This window comes from Artemia sp. Qi Xiang Cuo, chromosome 5, assembly GCF_049724085.1.
Source record: "Artemia sp. Qi Xiang Cuo chromosome 5, ASM4972408v1, whole genome shotgun sequence".
Classification (NCBI taxonomy): Eukaryota; Metazoa; Arthropoda; class Branchiopoda; order Anostraca; family Artemiidae; genus Artemia; species Artemia sp. Qi Xiang Cuo.
The window spans coordinates 3,852,952-3,876,855 of NC_142798.1; the positions used below are offsets into that span (position 1 = coordinate 3,852,952).

At 34.4% G+C, this 23,904-nt stretch overlaps 1 long non-coding RNA gene across 1 annotated transcript in view; it reads right to left on the reverse strand.

Moving 5' to 3' along the window:
• Positions 1-23,904, reverse strand: part of LOC148951730 (uncharacterized) — a 197,301-nt gene that overhangs the window by 48,695 nt on the left and 124,702 nt on the right. The window lies entirely within an intron of this gene.

The following is a 23,904-nucleotide window of genomic DNA, read 5'->3' on the forward strand; positions in this document are numbered from 1 at the left end:
GAAAGCGCCGCAGGATGCGCCGCAGGGATGCGCCGCAAAAAAAAGTAAACTAAAAAGTAAAAATTTCGAAAGGTTATCCCCCAAACGCCCGCTTCAGACCCCCAAAGGCCCCCTCCTGGTCCTCAAAGGTCCCCCGGACTCCCACAGGGCCAACCGGCCCCCCAAGGGTCCCCCAAACACCCTCCCTGGGCCCCCCAAAGAGTCCCCTCTCCATTTTTTTTTAATACTTTTTTATGGCTTTATTATATCTTTTCTGAACAAGTTCCATTCATAATGTCATTCCTAAACCCATTTTCCAACCTCAAAGAGTCCCCTCCCCAATTCATAAATACTTTCTTGAATTTTTTTACATGGTATTTTTTTATCAGCTTTTTTACGTATCTTAAAATTACATGAAATATGCTTACGGCTCTACCAATCGTACTCTATGCTTGTTCATGGAGACGACATGGCTTTCCCACTGGTACTCTATGGCAGGTTATCGGCACTACCTAGTTTATTGCATGCATTAAATCAATATTTTTTACGCAGTGGAAGGATAAACACACAATTCATATCTGTAAAAAAGTGAGGATGAATTATTCGACGAACGTATGTGCACATGAAATAATCATTGTCGTATTGAATGCTGACAAGAAGAAATACCTGAACTATGAAACGAGTGCAAGCGGTAACACTATTGGAAATGTATGCATGCGTTGTCATGACAGCAAGAAGTTAGATTTCTTTGGAGTACCCAAGAATTTCAATCGTGTAAACGGTGGATATGCAAGAGTAACATTACCAGAGAAATTAGTGCTCGAAGAGAATGCAAACTTAAAAATAAGTGTCGATGATCGGGGACAACTCCTTGCTAGGGTTTCTGGTAACACATTACCTGTTGATAAATCCTATCATCATCTTTCCGGTATTAGCATTTTAAAGAGAACAAGAAGGAGAAGACAAGCATACTCCTGCAATAATGTCATTAATCATATCTTGTCAATATGCCAAAACTGGCATCTATGTAAAAATAATGTGACAGTAGACAGTGAAATCACAGGCAGAATAAAAAGGACATTAGCAGACAATATCATCAATGAATATAAAGATGAATTGACGGAAAGTGAAGCACAAGTGTACTAATAATGTGTAATAGTGTATTTAACGTATTTTTATATTAATATTCTACATCTCATTATTTCATTAAAAATATTTTATGCATTATTTTGTTAAGTGTTCATTATTTTAGGGTATGCTAGAACGTCAAACGTTCAGAATATCTATTAAAAAGGTCAGAGATGAAAGAAAAAGAATTTTTAGAGATAATGATACTACTAGCAGGCTCAATGTTTCATAGAAGATAGAAAAGTTCAAGATCTCTTCTGAATTTTACCAAAGAACACAATTCACTTCTAATTTCACCAGAGAAAATAAAAAGCTTCCACTTCAGTTTTAAGTTCACCGAGACATAAAAAATTTAAAGTTCACTTCTAAATTTTTATTTAGAAGATAGGAAAAGTTATGCTATGATTATGATTATTTTACATGGAGATAAAAAGTTTCACTTTAATTCTAAATTTTCATAAATTCAATTCCGACCTTTCTCAAAGAGTCAAATTTAAAGTTCTGTTCCAAATATTTTCACGGAAGACGAAAAGTTCAACTTTGATTCTGAAATTTTCTCAATGAAAATGAAATAAGCTATTGATCATTTCTATTTTCCCAAAATAATATAAAAATTTTCCACTTCACTTCAGATTTTTCTCAAACAGATGAAAAAATTTAAAATACTGTTCCAAATTTTTCATAGAAGATAGAAAAGTTCAAGTTCTCTTCAGAATTTTATCAATGAAAATGAAATAAGTTACTGATCAATTCTAATTTCACCAGAGAAAATAAAAAGCTTCCACGTCAGTTTTAAGTTCACCAAGACATAAGAAATTTTAGGTTCACTTCTAAATTTTTCCGAAGAAGATAGGAAAAGTTATCCTATGATTGTGATTATTTTCCATGAAGATAAAAAGTTTCACTTTAATTCTAAATTATCTTCAATTCAGTTCCGAACTTTCTCAAAGAGTCAAATTCAAAGTTCTGTTCCAAATATTTCCCCGGGAGAAGAAAAGTTCAACTTCGTTTTTGAGTATCCTCATTTAAAATGAAATAAGTCATTTATAACTTCTATTTTCCCAAAATAAATATAAAAATGCTCAATTTCAGTTAATATTTTTCTCAAACATATTAAAGAATACTGAATACGTTTCCAAATTTTTAATAGAAGTTATAAAATTTCAAGTTATATTAATAATTTTAACAAAGAACACACTTCAAATCTAATTTCACCAGAGAAAATAAAAATCTTCAACATCAGTTTTAAGTTCACCAAGACATAAAAAATTTAAAGTCCAGTTCTAAATTTTTCCATAGAAGATAGGAAAAGTTATACTATGATTGTGATTATTTTCCAGTGAAGATAAAAAGTTTCACTTTAATTCTAATTTTCTTAAATCCTGAAATGACACGAAATATGCTTACGGCTCTACCAATCGTACTCTGTGCTTGTTCATGGACACGACGCGGCTTTCCAACTGGTACTCTATGGCAGGTTATCGACACTACCTAGTTTATTGCATGCATTAAATCAGTGTTTTTTACGCAGTGGAAGGATAAACACACAATTCATATCTGGAAAAAAGTGAGGATGAATTATTCGACGAACGTATGTGCACATGATAAAATCATTGTCGTATTGAATGCTGACAAGGAGAAATACCTGAGCTATGAAACGAGTGCAAGCGGTAACACTATTGGAAATGTATGCTTGCGTTGTCATGACATCGAGAAGTTAGATTTCTTTGGACTATCGAAATCATTCAAAATTGCTCAAGGTGGGTATGCGAGAGTTAGAACACCAGAGATGATAGTGCTAAAGGAGAATGCCAACTTAAAAATAATTGTCGATGATCGGGGACAACTTCTTGCTTACAGTTCTGCTAGCACGATACCTATTGATAGATCCTATTCCCATCGTTCTGGTATTACTATTCAAATGAAAGCAAAGAAGAAAAGAAAGGCCTACTGCTGCACTAGTGTAAGAAATCATATCATGTCTACCTGCCAGAACTGCCATCTATGTAAAAATAATGTGAGAGTAGACAGTGAAATCGCAGGCAGAATAAAAAGGGCATTAGCAGACAATATCATCAATGAATATAAAGATGAATTGACAGAAAGTGAAGCGCAAGCGTACTAATAATGTGTAATAATGTATTTAACGTATTTTTATATTAATATTCTACATGTCATTATTTCATTAAAAATATTTTATGCATTCTTTTGTTAAGTGTTCATTATTTTAGGGTATGCTAGAACGTCAAACGTTAAGAATATCTATTAAAAATGTCAGAGAAGAAAGAAAAATATAATTGTTAGAGATATAGATACTACGAGCAGGCTAAATGTTTCATAGATGATAGAAAAGTTCAAGATCTATTCTGAATTTTACCAAAGAACACAATTCATTTCTAATTTAACCAGAGAAAATAAAAAGCTTCCACTTCAGTTTTAAGTTCACCAAGACTTAAAATATTTAAAGTTCACTTCTAAATTTTTCTGTAGAAAATAGGAAAAGTTATGCTATGATTGTGATTATTTTCCATGGAGATAAAAAGTTTCACTTTAATTCTAAATTTTATTAAATTCAATTCCGATCATTCTCAAAGAGTCAAATTTAAAGTTCCGTTCCAAATATTTTCCCGGAAGAAGAAAAGTTCAACTTCGATTCTGAATTTTCTCAATGAAAATGAAATAATTTATTGATTATTTCTATTTGAACAAAATAATATAAAAATTTCTAGTTCAATTTAAAATTTTCTCAATGAAGTGGATAAAAGTTCATGTCCTCTACTGAACTTTAACAAAGAACACAATTCAATTCTAATTTCTACAGAGAAAATAAAAATCTTCCACTTCAGTTCTTTATTTCACAAAAGACATAAAGAAATTTATAGTCCAATTCTAAATTTTTCGGTGGAAGATAGAAAAAGTAATACCATACTTGTGAATATTTTCCCGGAAGATAAAAAGTTCTAGTTCAATTTTAAATTTTCTCAACGAAGTGTAGAAAAGTTCAAGTTCTCTTCTGAACTTTACCAAAGAACACACCTCAATTCTAATTTCTCCAGAGAAAATAAAAATCTTCCACTTCAGTTTTAAGTTCCCCAAAGAAATAAAGAAATTTAAACTTCTATTCTAAATTTTTAGATGTAAGATAGAAAAAGTAATACTATGACTGCGATTGTTTTCCATGAAGATCAAAAGTCTCACATTATTTATAATTTTTCTTAAATTCAGTTCTGATTTTTCTCAAAGAGATGAAAAATTTAAAGTTATGTTCCAAATTTTTCATAGAAGATAGAAAAATTTATACATTGATTGTGAATATTCAATATGAAGATAAGGAACTCCAATTTTATTCTGAGTTTTCTCGAAGAAGTGCAAATTGTTCAAGTTCTCTTCTGAATTTCTTAAAGAAGAGAAAAAGTTAACTCAATTCTGAATTTTAGCAATGAAAATGAAAAAACCTTCCACTTCAGTTCTTAATTTCTCAAAGACATAAAAAATTTAAAGTTCAGTTCTAAATTTTTCTGTAGAAAATAGGAAAAGTTATACTATGAGTGTGATTATTTTCCAGTGAAGATAAAAAGTTTCACTTTAATTCTAATTTTCTTAAGTTCACTACCATTTTTCTGGAAAGAGATGAAAAATTAAAAGTTCTGTTACAAATTTTTCATAGAAGATAGAAAAAGTAATACTATGACTACGATTGTTATCCATGAAGATCAAAAGTTTCACATTATTTATAATTTTTCCTAAATTCAGTTCTGATTTTTCTCAAAGAGATGAAAAATTTAAAGTTCTATTCAAAATTTTTCATAGAAGATAGAAAAAGTTTTACATTGATTGTGAATATACAACATGAAGATAAGGAACTCCACTTTAATTCTGAGTTTTCTCGAAGAAGTGCAAAATTTTCAAGTTCTCTTCTGAATTTTCTTAAAGGAGAGAGAAAAGGTTAACTCAATTCTGAATTTTACCAATGAAAATGAAAGAACCTTCCACTTCAGTTATTAATTTCTCAAAGACATAAAAAATTTAAAGTTCAGTTCTAAATTTTTCTGTAGAAGATAGGAAAAGTTATACTATGATTGTGATTATTTTACAGTGAAGATAAAAAGTTTAACTTTAATTCTAATTTTCTTAAGTTCACTACCGATTTTTTGCAAAGAGATGAAAAATTTAAAGTTCTGTTCCAAATTTTTCATAGAAGATAGAAAAAGTAATACTATGACTACGATTGTTTTCCATGAAGATCAAAAGTTTCACATTATTTATAATTTTTCCTAAATTCAGTTCTGATATTTCTCAAAGAGATGAAAAATTTAAAGTTCTGTTCCAAATTTTTCATAGAAGATAGAAAAAGTTATACGTTGATTATGAATATTCAACATGAAGATAAGGAACTCCAATTTAATTCTGAGTTTTCTCGAAGAAGTGCAAATTGTTCAAGTTCTCTTCTGAATTTTCTTAAAGAAGAGAAAAAAGTTAACTCAATTCTGAATTTTACCAATGAAAATGAAAAAACCTTCCACTTCAGTTCTTAATTTCTCAAAGAAATAAAAAATTTAAAGTCCAGTTCTAAATTTTTTTAGTAGAAGATAGGAAAAGTTATACTATGATTGTGATTATTTTCCAGTGAAGATAAAAAGTTTCACTTTAATTCTAATTTTCTTAAGTTCACTACCGATTTTTTGCAAAGAGATGAAAAATTTAAAGTTCTGTTCCAAATTTTTCATAGAAGATAAAAAAAGTTATACTTTGATATTAATGTTCGACATGAAGATAAGGAGCATCACTTTAATTCTGAGTTTTCTCGAAGAAGTGCAAAACGTTCAAGTTCTCTTCTGAATTTTCTTAAAGAAGTGAAAAAAGTTAGCTCAATTCTGAGTTTTAAGCATGAAATGAAAAAAGCTTCCAATTCATTTCTAAAGCACACAAAGACAAAACAAATTAAAATTAATCTTCTAATTTTTTCCAAGAAAATAAAAAGAAAACACTTCAGTTCTGTTTTTTTTTCTAAAATAGATGACAAATTTAAATTTATATTATAATTTTGAATTAAATTTTAGCTCCTTTGTCTTATGGATTTACCCATCAAATTTTTAAATTAGAAAATGAGTGACTCGTTCTATTATTAAAGACAATCGTTCAAACTCGTTCATCTAACCTTCAAAACAATAGGTTAGGTTAGGTATAAATAAATATTAATAAATAAATAGAAACATTCCTACATGTTTAAGTTAGGTTAGGTTAGGTTAACTTATCATGAGTGCTCATGATAGGTTAACCTAACCTTTTCCGGCGAGTATGGTTAGGTTAGGTTAGACTAGATTAAGTTAGGTTAGATTAGGCTATGTTAGGTTAGGTTAGCCTACGTACGCTTCACTTAGGTTAGCTTAGGTTAGGTGAGAGACATGCAAAAAGTTAGGTGTATGATTAGGTTAGGTTAGGTTAGATTAAGTTAGGTTAGGTTAAGTTAGGTTAGGCTAGGTTAGCCTAAGTACGCGCGCGTACGTAGGCTAACCTAGCCGAAACTAACATAACCCAATCGAACTTAATCTAACCTAACCTAATCATACACCTAACATTTTGCATGTCTCTCACCTAACCTCAGATAACATAATTGAAGCGTACGTAGGCTAACATAACATAACCTCGCCTAATCTAACCTAACTTAATCTATTCTAACCTAACCTCACCATACTCACCTAAAAAGATTAGGTTAACCTATCATGAGCACTCATGATAAGTTAACCTAACCTAACCTAACTTAAACATGTAGGAATGTTTCTATTTATTTATTAATATTTATTTATACCTAACCTAACCTATTGTTTTGAAGGTTAGATGAACGAGTTTGAACGATTGTCTTTAATAATAGAACGAGTCACTCATTATCTAATTTAAAAATTTGATGATTAAATCCATGTGACAAAGGGAGCTAAAATTTAATTTAAAATTAGAAAAGAACTTTAAATTTTTCATCTCTTTGAGAAAAAAAAACAGAACTGAAGTGGAGCCTTTTTATTTTCTTGGAAAAATTAGAAGAGAACTTTGAATTTTTTATGTCTTTGAAGAATTAAGAACTGAAGTGGAAGCTTTTTTCATTTCATTGTTAAAATTCAGAATTTAGCTAACTTTTTTCACTTCTTTAATAAAATTCAGAAGAGAACTTTAAACATTTTGCACTTCTTCGAGAAAACTCAGAATTAAAGTGATGCTCCTTATCTTCATGTCGAATATTCATATCAAAGTATAACTTTTTCTATCTTCTATGAAAAATTTGGAACAGAACTTTAAATTTTTCATCTCTTTGCAAAAAATCGGTAGTGAACTTAAGAAAATCAGAATTAAAGTGAAAGTTTTTATCTTCACTGGAAAATAATCACAGTCATAGTATAACTTTTCCTATCTTCTACAGAAAAATTTAGAACTGGACTTTAAATTTTTTATGTCTTTGAGAAATTAAGAACTGAAGTGGAAGGTTTTTTCATTTTCATTGGTAAAATTCAGAATTGAGTTAACTTTTTTCTCTTCTTTAAGAAAATTCAGAAGAGAACTTGAACAATTTGCACTTCTTCGAGAAAACTCAGAATTAAATTGGAGTTCCATATCTTCATGTTGAATATTCACAATCAATGTATAACTTTTTTTATCTTCTATGAAAAATTTTGAACATAACTTTAAATTTTTCATCTCTTTGAGAAAAATCAGAACTGAATTTAGGAAAAATTATAAATAATGTGAAACTTTTGATCTTCATGGAAAACAATCGTAGTCATAGTATTACTTTTTCTATCTTCTATGAAAAATTTGGAACAGAACTTTAAATTTTTCATCTCTTTGCAAAAAATCGGTAGTGAACTTAAGAAAATCAGAATTAAAGTGAAACTTTTTATCTTCACTGGAAAATAATCACAGTCATAGTATAACTTTTCCTATCTTCTACAGAAAAATTTAGAACTGGACTTTAAATTTTTTATGTCTTTGAGAAATTAAGAACTGAAGTGGAAGGTTTTTTCATTTTCATTGGTAAAATTCAGAATTGAGTTAACTTTTTCTCTTCTTTAAGAAAATTCAGAAGAGAACTTGAACAATTTACACTTCTTCGAGAAAACTCAGAATTAAATTGGAGTTCCTTATCTTCTTGTCAAATATTAACAATCAATGCATAACTTCTTCTCTCTTCTAAGATAAATTTTAAAGATAACTTTAAATTTTTAATCTCTTTGAGAAAAATCTGAACTGAATTTAAGAAAAATTATAAATAATATGAAACTTTTGATCTTCATGGAAAACAATCGCAGTCATAGTATTACTTTTTCTACCTTCCATCTAAAAATTTAGAATAGAACTTTAAATTTCTTTAGTTCTTTGGGGAGCTTAAAACTGAAGTGGAAGATTTTTATTTTCTCTGGAGAAATTAGAATTGAGGTGTGTTCTTTGGTAAAGTTCAGAAGAGAACATGAACTTTTCTTCACTTCGTTGGGAAAATTTAAAACTGAACTAAAACTTTATATCGTCCGGGGAAAAAAGTTACAAGTATGATATTACTTTTTATTTTTTCTACTTAAAAATGTTGAATTGGACCATAAATTCATGTTTATGTTTTGTGAAATAAATAACTGAAGTGGAATGTCTTTATTTTATCTATATAAATTATAGGTGAATTGTGTTCTTTGGTAAAGTTCAGTAGAAAACATGAACTTTTCTCCACTTCATTGAGAAAATTTTAAATTGAACTAGAAATTTTTATATTATTTTGTGAGAATAAAAATGATCAATAACTTATTTCATTTTCATTGAGAAAATTCAGAATCGAAGTTGAACTTTTCTTCTTCCGGGAAAATATTTGGAACGGAACTTTAAATTTGACTGTTTGAGAAAGGTCGGAATTGAATTTAAGAAAATTTAGAATTGAAGTGAAACTTTTTATCTCCATTGACACTAATCACAATCAGAGCATAACTTTTCCTATCTTCTACAGAAAAATTTAGAAGTGAACTTTAAATATTTTAAGTATTGGTGAACTTAAAACTGAAGTGGAAGCTTTTTATTTTCTCTGGTGAAATTAGAAGTGAATTGTGTTCTTTGGTAAAATTAAGAAGACATCTTGAACTTTTCTATCTTCTATGAAACATTGAGTCTGCTAGTAGTATCTTTATCTCTAAAAATTCAATTTTTCTTTCATCTCTGACCTTTTTAATAGATATTTTGAACGTTTGACGTTCTAGCATACCCTAAAATAATGAACACTTAACAAAATAATGCATAAATTATTTTTAATGAAATAATGAGATGTAGAATATTAATATAAAAATACGTTAAATACATTATTACACATTATTAGTACACTTGCGCTTCACTTTCTGTCAATTCATCTTTATATTCATTGGTAATATTGTCTACTCATGTCCTTTTTATTCTGTCTGTGATTTCATTGTCTATTATCACATTATTTTTACATAGATAGCAGTTCTGGCAGGTAGACATGATATGATTTATTACACTTGTGCAGCAGTAGGCCTTTCTTTTCTTCTTTGCTTTCATTTGAATAGTAATACCAGAACGATGTGAATATGATCTATCAATAGGTATTGTGGTACCAGAACTGTAAGCAAGGAGTTGTCCCCGATCATCGATAATTATTTTTAAGTTGGCATTCTCCTTTAGCACTATCATCTCTGGTGCTCTCACTCTCGCATATCCACCTTGAGCAATTTTGAATGATTTCGATAGTCCAAAGAAATCTAACTTCTCGCTGTCATGACAACGCATGCATACATTTCCAATAGTGTTACCGCTTGCACTCGTTTCATAGCTCAGGTATTTCTCCTTGTCAGCATTCAATACGACAATAATTTTATCATGTGCACATACGTTCGTCGAATAATTCATCCTCACTTTTTTACAGATATGAAATGTGTGTTTATCCTTCCTCTGCGTAAAAAATACTGATTTAATGCAAACAATAAACTAGGTAGTGTCGATAACCTGCCATAGAGTACCAGTGGGACAGCCGCGTCGTGTCCATGAACAAGCACAGAGTACGATTGGCAGAGCCGTAAGCATATTTCGTGTCATTTCAGGGTTTAAGAAAATTAGAATTAAAGTGAAACTTTTTATCTTCACTGGAAAATAATCACAATCATAGTATAACTTTTCCTATCTTCTATGGAAAAATTTAGAACTGGACTTTAAATTTTTTATGTCTTGGTGAACTTAAAACTGACATGGAAGCTTTTCATTTTCTCTGGTGAAATTAGAATTGAATTGTGTTCTTTGGTAAAATTCTGAAGAGAACTTGAACTTTTTTAACTTCTATGAAAAATTTGGAACAGTATTTAAAATTTTTTCATCTGTTTGAGAAAAATCTGAACTGAAGTGGGAAATTTTTATATTTATTTTGGGAAAATAGAAATGATCAATAACTTATTTCATTTTCATTGAGAAAATTCAGAATCGAAGTTGAACTTTTCTTCTCCCGGGGAAATATTTAGAACAGAACTTTAAATTTGACTCTTTGAGAAAGGTTGGAATTGAATTTAAGAAAATTTAGAATTAAAGTGAAACTTTTTATCTCCATGGAAAATAATCATAATCATAGCATAACTTTTCCTATCTTCTACAGAAAAATTTAGAAGTGAACTTTAAATTTTTTATGTCTCGGTGAACTCAAAACTGAAGTGGAAGCTTTTTATTTTCTCTGGTGAAATTAGAAGTGAATTGTGTTCTTTGGTAAAATTCAGAAGAGATCTTGAACTTTTCTATCTTCTATGAAACATTGAGCCTGCTAGTAGTATCTTTATCTCTAAAAATTCTATTTCTTTCATCTCTGACCTTTTCAATAGATATTCTGAACGTTTGACGTTCTAGCATACCCAAAAATAATGAACATTTAACAAAATAATGCATAAAATATTTTTAATGAAATAATGACATGTAGAATATTAATATAAAATACGTTAAATACATTATTACACATTATTAGTACACTTGCGCTTCACTTTCCGTCAATTCATCTTTATATTCATTGATGATATTGTCTGCTAATGTCCTTTTTATTCTGCCTGTGATTTCACTGTCTACTGTCACATTATTTTTGCATATATGCCAGTTTTGGCATATTGACAAGATATGATTAATGACATTATTGCAGGAGTATGCTTGTCTTCTCCTTCTTGTTCTCTTTAAAATGCTAATACCGGAAAGATGACGATAGGATTTATCAACAGGTAATGTGTTACCAGAAACTCTAGCAAAGAGTTGTCCCCGATCATCGACAATTATTTTTAAGTTTGCATTCTCTTTGAGCACTAATTTCTCTGGTAATGTTACTCTTGCATATCCACCGTTTACACGATTGAAATTCTTGGGTACTCCAAAGAAATCTAACTTCTCGCTGTCATGACAACGCATGCATACATTTCCAATAGTGTTACCACTTGCACTCGTTTCATAGTTCAGGTATTTCTCCTTGTCAGCATTCAATACGACAATGATTTTTTCATGTGCACATACGTTCGTCGAATAATTCATCCTCACTTTTTTACAGATATGAATTGTGTGTTTATCCTTCCACTGCGGAATAAATACTGATTTAATGCATGCAATAAACTAGGTAGTGTCGATAACCTGTCATAGAGTACCAGTGGTAAAGCCACGTCGTGTGTATGAACAAGCGAAGAGAAGGATTGGTAGAGCCGTAAGCATATTTCATGTCATTTTAAGATACGTAAAAAAGTTAAGAAAATACCATGTTAAAAAACTCAAGAAAGTATTTACGAATTGGGGAGGGGACTCTTTGAGGTTGGAAAATGGGTTTAGGAATGACATTATGAATGGAACCTTTGAGGACCAGGGGAGGGCCTTTGGGGGTCTGAGGAGGGCGTTTGGGGGATAACATTTCGAAATTTTTACTTTTTAGTTTACTTTTTTTTTGCGGCGCATCCCTGCGGCACATCCTGCGGCGCTTTCCTGCGGTGCCTCCCTGCGGCGCATCCCCCGCGGCGCTTTCCTGACCCGCGGCGCATCCCTGCGGCACATCCTGCGGCTCTTTCCTGACCCGCGGCGCATCCCTGCGGCACATCCTGTGTTGCTTTCCTGGCCCACGGCGCATCCCGGCGGCGCTTCTCTGGCCCGGGGGGACCTTTGGGGACCGAGGGGGGGCCTTTGGGGCACAGGGAGGGCCTTTGGGGGTCTGGGGGGCACTTGCGGACCGATGGGTCGTTTGGGCGCCCGGGGGCCCTGGGGGGGCCGGGGGCGGGCCTTGGGGGGTCGGGGGGGCCAGTTGGGAGCGTGGGGGACATTTGGGGGCCGGTGGAGGGCCTTTAGGACCCCGTTGGTCTTTTGGGAGCTCGATGGGCCTGTGGGGGGTCCGGGGAGGGCTTTTGACGGTCTGGGGTGGACCTTTATGGGCGCCGGTGGCCCTTTGGGAGCTTGGGGTTGGGGGATCGGAACCCTTTGGGGTTGGGGTAGAGGACCTCACAACACTGTTCAAATGAAACTGGTGTATTATAACGACCACAGAGTTTCACCCTCAAATCCTCTTCAAAAATCTCTTCAAAAATCATCTTTTAAAATGTCTCTAACTTTTTCGCCCAAATAATCCCTAAACGTAATTCAGCGTGTTCCTTTTGTTTTTGGCATCTCTGCGCTAATGCATTTCAAATTAATAAGAAAGCTGATTCCCGCGCTAAAACAATTCATCGCTAAGATGTTTCTTGGAAAATTGTTTCCATGGCGTTTGGCTATTAATATCCTTTGGAGTTCGACCAAAAGAGGTGTTTCCGAGGCAATGACATTAATGACTTGGATCTATTCCTGGAGAATCGTTTCTATGCGAAAATTTTTAAAGTCTGAAAGATGATGTCATTGATTGATTGATCTGTCAAGAAAGGGGAATTAATTTGTTGTTTCTAAGGGGGAATTATTGATTCACGATAGGTGAATTGAGGTCGACAGCACAGGTGCTACTCGTGACAGGACCACGTGGTTTATGGTTTTACAAGTGAGAAAGTTTCTGGTTTTTCATTCTCACTGACAAAAACCATAAAAACATCAAATAAATAGATCAAGACACATAACCATCCAAGAAAACAGACATAAATGTGACAAAATTCCCTTTTTTCCAAGTGAGAAAATTCCTGTTTTTTAATTCTCACTGACAAAAACCAAGAAAACATACAAAAATGTGAGAAAGTTCCTGTTTTTTCAAGTGAGAAAATTCCTGTTTTTTCATTCTCAGTGAGAAAACCATAAACCACGTGGTAATGTCACGAGCTTTAGGGTCACCTCTACTCAGGTACAGGGGCGCACGCAAAATGGTACCTCTTTCTCTACAACTATCTGATAATCTTTTAATGCGTTTTGCAATTACAGAATTTATTAAACTAATTGGATAACCATTCCCAAATAAAATATCTCTAAGGTGGTTGAGCTCTAAATCCAAGAAACATGTTGAACAAACTTTCAATGCTCTATCAACTAGAGAAGTGACAACTCCTCTTTTCACAGCAGGAGAATGATTGGAGGAATAACTTAAGTAACGGTCATTATGTGTGGGTTTTCTATCTCACAAGAGATATGAATGTAGTGACAACATTGGTTGAATGCTCCCCATAAGCATGACGAAGATAATTTCTTAAACCACATTGGCCTGACATCACATAAAGAAAGAAAAACGAGCAAAAATGGGGTTTTTATAGGCCAAATGAAGATACTGAAAAAACAAAGCGAATATTTCGAGAGGACAAACGCCTCTCTTCTTCAGCGCGAAACGAAACAATGTATAGAAGTGACAACTCCTCTTTTCACAGCAGGAGAATGATTGGAGGAATAACTTAAGTAACGGTCATTATGTGTGGGTTTTCTATCTCACAAGAGATATGAATGTAGTGACAACATTGGTTGAATGCTCCCCATAAGCATGACGAAGATAATTTCTTAAACCACATTGGCCTGACATCACATAAAGAAAAAAAACGAGCAAAAATGGGGTTTTTATAGGCCAAATGAAGATACTGAAAAAACAAAGCGAATATTTCGAGAGGACAAACGCCTCTCTTCTTCAGCGCGAAACGAAACGATGTATAGAAGTGACAACTCCCTATAAAAACCCCATTTTTGCTCGTTTTCCTTGCTTTATGTTATGTGAGGCCAATGTGGTTTAAGAAATTATCTTCATGTGATTGGAAATTGAAAGAGCCAGTGCCCTTTTTAATAGTCAAAAATGATTGGAGGGCAACTAACCCCCCTCCCACGCCCAGCATGTCCTCAAACACAACCAATAAAAATTTTGAGATAGTCATATTTTTGAATGTAATTGAAAGGTCTTGAAATTATGTCTTTGAGATTGACGACCCCCCCCCCCTACAGCCCTCAGGGTAAGGGTTGTGAATTATTCCCTGGAGGCATATAAGGTATATATAGAAAGGAGGATTGTATAAACTTTGGAGGGGGCTCATTGGATTGGTAGTCAGAAGCTCTAGTGCCCTTTGTAAGATTCAGAGTCACCTGAGGGTAGATAGCCCCCCACGCACACCTCGTAGTTTCCCGAAAGGCATCGGAGAGAAATTTTGAGAAGGCGATTTGTTGTGGTAGAAACTTCAAAAAAGGCTAATTCGATTGGGGATTGAAAGGATTAGTGCCCTTTTTATTATTCAAAAGTGATTGGAGGGCAACAAGCCCCCCCCCCCCACACACCTCCAACAATTCCCGAAACACATCTAATAAAAATTTTGAGATAGTCATTTTGTTCAGCGTAGTTGAAAGGTCTGGAAATTATGTCTTTGACAGCCCCATACCTTCTCAAGATCAGAACATAATTTGCACTTTACTGAAAACAAGATACAGTTTTCACTTTATTTTTACTTGTTAAAAATGTTTTTACTAGATATATCAAGGGGGGAGTCCTAGCCCTTGCACTCCAATTACAGCACTAGTGTTTGGTGCCGTTTTTAAGAGTAACAAGAGTTTGTTGGGCAAACAGCCCTTCTCTCAGGCCCATTCATTTTCCAAACACATCCAGTCAAGATTTTGAGACAGCCATTTTGTTCAGCATACTAGAACGATCCAGCAATTATGTCTTTGGGGATATTAGGCATGTCAACCCCCCAAAATTATGCAATTGTGCTTTAAAGCTAAATGTTGCTTTAAAATAAATCAAAAGGTATTGTGTTTTTTATTCTAAATAAACCACCTGGGCAGTATATCAAGCACGACTAGGAGTATTAAGTTGAATCTTTCAGGGACACTACTGTTACTACTTCTGCTCTTACAATTTAAATAAATAAAAAGAGTGTAAGTTTATCCAGGTTGTCAAAGAGCATGGATAGAATCTTTTGAGAATGATATTAAATTCCATTTTTCAGGTTAACTTCAGAAGCTGTAAAATTAAATAAAAAATAATACTGTTTGTGTTAGGATTAAAAATTGTTGAAAAAGTTTCGCCAACTTACGAATAGCAAGCCGTACTATGGATTCTTATAGAAAATAAAAAAATAAATAAAAGACATACAACGTTCTTTTTTCCATGAAACAGACTCTGTCAATAAAAAACGAACATAAATTAATTAAAAAAAATTTCCACAAGATAAGTTTTTCAGAGAAAAGTAAAGAGCTCCATTAAGCCAAGAATGTGCTAAAATTAAGTCAAATATCTTCCAAGCATAAAACTACCACATATCACTATAAATAAATAAAACAAACTCAAAACGACCAGAAATTACAATAAATAGCCGAGTCAAACTCAAAATACGAGCAAAAATTAACATGAGTAGGGATGATAACCCCCATGTAACTTCAAGACCACAACACAATTTGCGCTTTACTGAAAACAAATACGTTTGAAGTGTTTTAACCTTTGTTACTTTCAGAAATAAAAAAAATATCAAAACCTTAAGGAGCAAATTTAAGGAGCAAATTGCCTTCCCAAGGCCAGAACTGTACTTGGGAAGTACTAATTTGTACTTTACTGAAACAAATATAAATGTTTTTACCTTTAAAACTTTAAAAAATTAAATATTATTAAAATTTTGATTAATAAATATCAGTATATGAATATTAAACTGACAATGCATATTCATTTGTATTTTTTTCAGCCAAGTGCAAATTATATTCTGGCCTTGGGAAGGCATAGGGGTTTTGAGCCCTACTCATGTTAATTTCTGCTCGTTTTGAGTTTGACTCCGTTATTTATTTTAATTTCTGTTCGTTTTGGGTTTCATTTATTTATTGATGCTGATTTGTGGTAGTTTCACGCTTGGTAGATTATTTTATTTTATTTTTGCTCATTTTCGTTTAATGGAGTTCTTTACTTTTCTTTTAAAGACTTATTTTGTGGTTAAAGTTTATTTTAATTAATTTCTGTTCGTTTTATATTGACATAGTCTTTTCAGGGAAAAAGAAAATAATACTTTAAATATTTTAGTTTTTTTAAGACTTTATAGTTTGGCCTGCTATTTTTGTATGCCAATACAAATTTATATTTGTATGCCGGAGAAAAATTTTCAGCAATTTTTAACAACATACACCTTTTTAAAAATCTGGACACAAATAGTAGTGTTTAATATAGTTTCATACCTCCTCTAGTGGACCTGAAACAGAAAACTTGATAACATTCGCAAAAAAAAATCTGTTTACTTTCTTTGATAGCTTGGATGCACTTATACTATTTTGATTTGGTTAAATTTTAAGAGCAGAAGTAGCCCCAAAAGTTTGAACATAATACCCTCAGTCGTTCTTGGGATACTGCTGAGATGCCTTATTGGGAATTAGGATTAGCACAGTGCATTTTGATTTAATCTTAAGGCAACATTCAGTTTTTAAACATAATTGGCAAATGGGAGGATGGGCGTGGGAGGGGGATTAGTTGCCGTCCAATAACTTTCAACTATTAAAAAGGGCACTAGCTCTTTCTATTTTCAATCGAATGAGCCCTTTTCGAAGTTTCTACAGCCCCTTCGATACGAAGTGCCCGGGTCTAAAGAAAAAATAATGCATTTTGAGCATGTCGCTGTTTACTGTAAGAATGTCAAGTCTTTCAATGATTTTCGACTATCAAAAAGGGCACTAGCCCTTTCAATTTTTAATCAAATGAGTCCCTTTTTGAGTTTCTACGTCGACACTTTCAATAAACACCTTATATGCCCAAAGGACAAAAATTACAACCCTTGCCTTGAGGGCTTTGAGGGGGTTGTCATCCTCAAAGACCTAATTTCCAGAACTTTCAACTACGTTGAACAAAATGGCTATCTCAAAATTTTGATTGGATGCGTTTGGGGAAATGGCGGGCTTGAGAAGGGCGTTAGTTGCTCTCCAATCACTTTCAACTATTAAAAAAGGCACAAGCCCTTTAAATTACCAATCAAAGGAGCTCTTTTGAAGTTTCTACGTCAACGCTTTCTATAAAAACCTTATATGCTCCCAGAGCACAACTTACAACCCTTGCCCTACAGGCTGGGGGGGGGGGGGTTGTCATCCTCATAGACCTGATTTGCAGAACTTTCAGTTACGTTGAAAAAAATTGCTAACTCAAAATTTTTATTGGATGTGTTTGGGGAAATGGTGGGCGTGAAAGGGGGGTTAGTTGCTATCCAACCACTTCCAAATATTAAAAAGATCACTAGTCCTTTCAATTTCCAATTGAATGGGCCCTTTTTGAAGTTTTTACGACAACGCTTTCTATGAAAACCTTACATGCCCCCATCGTATAGCTTACAACCCTTGCCCTGAGGGTTGTGAGGGGTTTTTATCCTCAAAAACCTAATTTCCAGACTTCTCAACTACGTTGAACAAAATGGCTAAAAACAAAATTTTGGTTGGATGTGTTTGGAGAAATGGTGGGCGTGAGAAGGGGGTTAGTAGCCCTCCAATCCCTTACGACAATTAAGAAGGGCACTAGCCCTTTCAATTTCCAACTGAATGAGCCGTTTTTGAAGTTTCTACGACAGCGCTTTCTATAAGAACCTTATACGCCCCCAGGGTATAACTTACAACCCTTGCCCTGAGGGCTTTGGGGGGAGTGTCATCCTCAAAGAAATAATTTCCAGACCTTTCAACTACGTTGAACAAAATGTCTATCTCAAAATTTTGATTGGATGTGTTTGGGGAAATAGTGGGCGTGAGAGGGGGGTTACGTGCCCTCTAATCATTTATGACTATTAAAAAAGGCACTAGCCCTTTGAATTTTCAATCGAATGAGCCCTTTTCAAGTTTCTACGACAAAGCTTTCAATAAAAACCTTATATGCCCCCAGGGCATAACTTACAACACTTACCCTGAGGGCTGTGGGGGGAGTGTCATCCTCAAAGATATAATTTCCGGACCTTTCAACTACTTTGAACAAAAGGTCTATATCAAAATTTTGATTGGATGTGTCTGGATAAATACTGGGCGTGGAAGGGGTGTTAGTTGCCTTTCAATCACTTTTGACTATTAAAAATTGCACCACCCATTTCAGTTTCCAATCAAATGAGCCCTTTTTGAAATTTCTACGACCACGTTTTCTATAAAAACCTTATATGCCCCCAGGGCAAAATTTACAACCCTTGCCCTGAGAGCTATGGGGGGGGGGGGGTGTCATCCTCTCTAAAATATGCTAAAAATATAATTTTCAGAACTTTCAACTACGTTGATTAAAATGGCTATCTCAGGATGTGTTTGGGGAAATGGTGGGCATAGAAGGGGTGTTTGTTGCCTTCCAAATACTTTTGACAATTAAAAAGGGCATTAGCCATTCTAATTTCCAATCGAATGAGCCCATTTCGAAATTTCTACGACAACCTATTTGATGCGAAGTGTCCTGGTACGGAAAAAAATTCGACACGAAGCCCCCAAAAATGTTTGGGGGAATGGTGGGCGTGAGAGGAGGCTTAGTTGCCTTCAAATTACTCGCAACTATTAAAAGGACACTAGCCCTTTGAATTTCCAGTCGAATGAGTCTTTTTTCAAATTTTTACAACAACGCTTTCTATAAAAACCATATATGACCCGAATCTTTCAACTGCGTTGAACATATTGGCTATCTCAAAATGTTGACTTGATATGTTTGGGAAAATGGTGGGCGTGGAAGGAGTGTTAGTTGCCCTCCGATCACTTTCGACCGTTAAAAAGGGCACTAGCTATTTCAATTTCCAATCGAATGAGCCCTTTTTGAAGTTTCAACGACAACACTTTCTATAAAAACCTTATATGCCCCCAGGGCATAACTTACAACCCTTGCCCTGAGGGCTGTGGGGGAAGTGTCATCCTCAAAGATATAATTTCCGGACCCTTCAACTACTTTGAAAAATATGGCTATCTCACAATTTTGATTGGATGTGTCTGGATAAATAGTGGGCGTGGAAGGGGTGTTAGTTGCCTTTCAATCCCTTTTGACTATTAAAAATTGCACCACCCATTTCAGTTTCCAATCAAATGAGCCTTTTTTGAAATTTCTACGACGACGTATTCTATAAAAACCTTATATGCCCCCAGGGCAAAATTTAGAACCCTTGCCCTGAGAGCTATGGGGGGGGGGGGGTGTCATCCTCTCTAAAATATGCTAAAAATATAATTTTCAGAACTTTCAACTACGTTGATTAAAATGGCTATCTCAGATCTTTTTGGATGTGTTTGGGGAAATGGTGGGCATGGAAGGGGTGTTTGTTGCCTTCCAATTACTTTTGACAATTAAAAAGGGCATTAGCCATTCCAATTTCCAATCGAATGAGCCCATTTCAAAATATCTACGACAACCTCTGTGATGCGAAGTGTCCTGGTTCGGAAAAAAAATTCGATACGAAGCCCCCAAAAATGTTTGGGGGAATGGTGGGCGTGAGAGGGGTCTTAGTTGCCTTCAAATTACTCGTAACTATTAAAAGGGCACTAGCCCTTTGAATTTTCAGTCGAATGAGTCTTTTGTCAAATTTTTACAACAACGCTTTCTATATAAACCTTATATGACCCGAATCTTTCAACTGCGTTGAACATATTGGCTATCTCAAAATGTTGACTTGATATGTTTGGGAAAATGGTGGGCGTGGAAGGAGTGTTAGTTGCCCTCCGATCACTTTCGACCGTTAAAAAGGGCACTAGCTATTTCAATTTCCAATCGAATGAGCCCTTTTTGAAGTTTCAACGACAACACTTTCTATAAAAACCTTATATGCCCCCAGGGCATAACTTACAACCCTTGCCCTGAGGGCTGTAGGGGGGGGGTCGTCATAATCAAAGACCTAATTTCCAGAACTATCAACTACGTTAACAAAATGGCTATCTCAAAATTTTAATTGGATGTGTTTGGGGATCAACTACGCTGAACAAAATGGCTATCTCAACATTTTGATTGGATGCGTTTGGGGAAATGGTAGGCGTGGAAGGGTTATTAGTTGCCTTCCAATTAATTTCAACTATTAAAAAGGGCACTAGCCCCTTTGAATTTCCAGTCGAATAAGTCTTTTTTCAAATTTTTACAACAACGCTTAATATAAAAACCTTATATGACCCGAATCTTTCAACTGCGTTGAACATATTGGCTATCTCAAAATGTTGACTTGATGTGTTTGGGGAAATGGTGGGCGGGGAAGGAGTATTAGCTGCCCTCCAATCAGTTGCGGCCGTTAAGAAGAGCACTAACTGTTTAAATTTCCCGTCGCATTAGTCGTTTCCGAATCCTTAACGACAACGCTTTCTATAAAAACCTTGTTTGCCCCAAGGGCATAGTTTAAAACTCTTGTTGTGAGGGCTCTCGTGGGGTGTGGGTGGGGTTCGTCATCCTCAAAGACCTAATTTCCAGAACTATCAACTACGTTAACAAAATTGCTATCTCAAAATTCTGATTGGATGCGTTTGGGGAATCAACTACGCTGAACAAAATGGCTATCTCAAAATTTTGATTGGATGCGTTTGGGGAAATGGTAGTCGTGGAAGGCTTATTAGTTGCCTTCCAATCAATTTCGACTATTAAATAGGGCACAAGCCACTCCAATTTTCAATCGAATGAGCCCTTTTCGAAGTTTCTACGACAGCCCTTTTCGAAGTTGGCACAACACATTGTGCCAACATCGTTCTTTAATCAGGCAGCGCGATTGCGCTGCCTATGATTTTTGTTCGTTTTGAGTTTCATTTATGTGTTGATAGTGACTTGTTGTACTTTTATGCTTGGAATATAGTTTGAATTAATCTTAGCTCATTCTTGGCTTAATGGAGCTCTTTAACTTTCTTTGAAAAACTTGTCTTGTGAAAAAAAGTTTTTTAAAAATAATTTTAACACAAGACTCACAACTTTTAAAAATGATGTTTCACGGTATGTTTGATTGAATTAAATTTCGGTAATGGCATAACTGTTTAAATTCTTTTCTTTCGATTAAAGTTGAGTATTTCATCAGAAGCAATTTCCTTTTGTGATATGTTTATCGGCAAAAAATAATTTAGGCCTTTGATACGAGGGCAACACTAATATTAAACTGCACTCGGATAATTTTCTGACGAACCATAAAGGCTTTAATCTGTAAATGAATTAAATAAAAAAACAAGTTTTTTTTCAACTGAAAGTGAGGAGCAACATTAAAACTTAAAACGAATAAAAATTATTATGTATATGAGGGGGTTTCTCCCTCCTCAATACCTCGCTCTTTAAGCTAAGGTTTGACTTTTTGTTCAAAGTTTTTTTTTAAGAATAGCTATTAGAATAATAAGCCTAAAAGAAACTTTAGTTCTAAAATAAGTTCTAAAAGAAAGTTTTGCTTAAAGAGCGAAGTATTGAGTAGGGGGCAATCCCTTCATATACGTCATAATTTCTGTTCGTTGTAAGTTTTAATGTTGCTCCTTACTTTCAGTTGAAAAAAATTGTCATTTTAAATTTAATTTTTGACCGTTTTTTTAAATAATGAAGGGAAATTTGGCTTGTCCTCTAGGGAAAATTCCCTTACCCCTCGAAAACACCAAAATGGAAAGATCCTCTCACGTATTCCCCCACCAGAAAAATTCTCCCAAAAAATATCTGTATGCTTCTCAATAACCAATACTATATGTATACAATGGACAAAGTTCATAGCTTGCAGTCCTTCCCTGGGGACTGTGGGTGGTCAAGTCGTCCTCAAAGACATAGTTACTAAATTTTCGATTATGCTGAACAAAACGACTATCTCAAAATTTTGATTAGATAACTTTGGAGTAAAAAGGGGTGTAGTAAAGGGGCAGTAGGTGCCCTCCAATATTTTGGTAGTGTGGGCATTTAAGGAACAATGCAGCCCTATTCATTTCCCATGACAACCCTCAGATGTCACGACATCCACAGCAGTTTCCAATAGAATTACCATTACAGCCCTCTGACGTCACAATCTCCATGGCAATATTCTCACGGGACTGCTGTTTCAAGCTGGCAAGATTCCTGCACTCTGACGTCACGACACACTCTCGCCATTAAACGGTCAGATAGGAAAAAAACAATATAGGATTTCTACAATAGCCCTCACCGGATTTCTACGACATCTTTCTGATGCCAAAACACACCCTCGAGCTTTAAACAGCAAGGGATTTTAAAGGGCCAGATAGGGGACATCCTAATCCCTCACACCTGTGCATTGCGATCACCGGTCCTATTAAAGGGAACACAATTAGCAAAGTTCCCACGACACACCCCTCTGGACTCCAATGACATCACATGACCAACCCCCTCTTAAAAGGCCAGGTCTAATATGGATGTAACCTTGCGTCAGGAACCCATAGGAAATCCCCACTTGTAACTTAACGAGAGCATACACCTTATGTGATGTCCAGTAATGATTGCGCAACCATCACAATCACGTAATACTTTTTTGACATTTTTTTTTTGCACGAAACGTTCAAAGCATTTTTTTCTTTTAACTTAATGACAGCGCACACTTTATGTAAGGTTAGCACATACTCTTATGTAATGATGAGGCGCATCACTGTCGCATAATACCTTTTTGGCATTTTATTTTTCGCCCGAACGCTCAAAGCATTTCTTTTTCCTTTTTTTAGTTCTTTGACCTCACTGGGACTCGAAAGATCAATTTTCTTCTAGTGGGTAAGCACTCTAAGCAACACGACTAAACTCCCAATCCCAATATTCTGTATTATAGAAATACTTTCAAAAAATAACATATTACCGTGACGTCACAAGACACCTCTGTCTATTCCATGACACATCTGGCGGGATTCCAAGCTCATGTCGGTCTTCTCCTAGTCAGGTGTAAAATCGATTATGCAATACACGCAGAGAAAATATTTGTTTTTAGACAAAATTGCTCTAAATGTATTTCTAGCGATAAAGACTAAGGGATGCTTAAATCGTTTAAACACTTTGATCGTGCTAAACAATAAATCTTAAAAACACAGACTTTGTAATTGAAAGTGTCATGATTTCAAACAGTTCTGCTAACGATATTAAAAACACAGAAAAAAGACTTAAAGAGTAAAACAAACAAAAAATTAAAAGGTGAAAAAAGGTTTATCGTAATATATGCAAAAAGAACCGTGTATTATAGAAAGTCGGAGATTCTAGCATACAATACCAGGGGGTATGGCTGATATTAGATACAAATTTAACCCTATTAAGAACTTTTTAACAAAAATCCATCGTTTCTTTGAGTCGGATGTTATATTTCACACCATCGTGACAATAAGCCCCACCCTCCCCTAGCAATCATTTCCAGAGGGAATGGTTGATATTAAATGCAAATTTAAAACATGTTAAGAGTTTTTAAGGAAAATACCCCGTTTCTTAGACTGGGATGTTAGATTTCAGTCCTCCTCTGCCGAAATATTCCTTTAACATCTCCACCGTAACCTTAAAGGTGT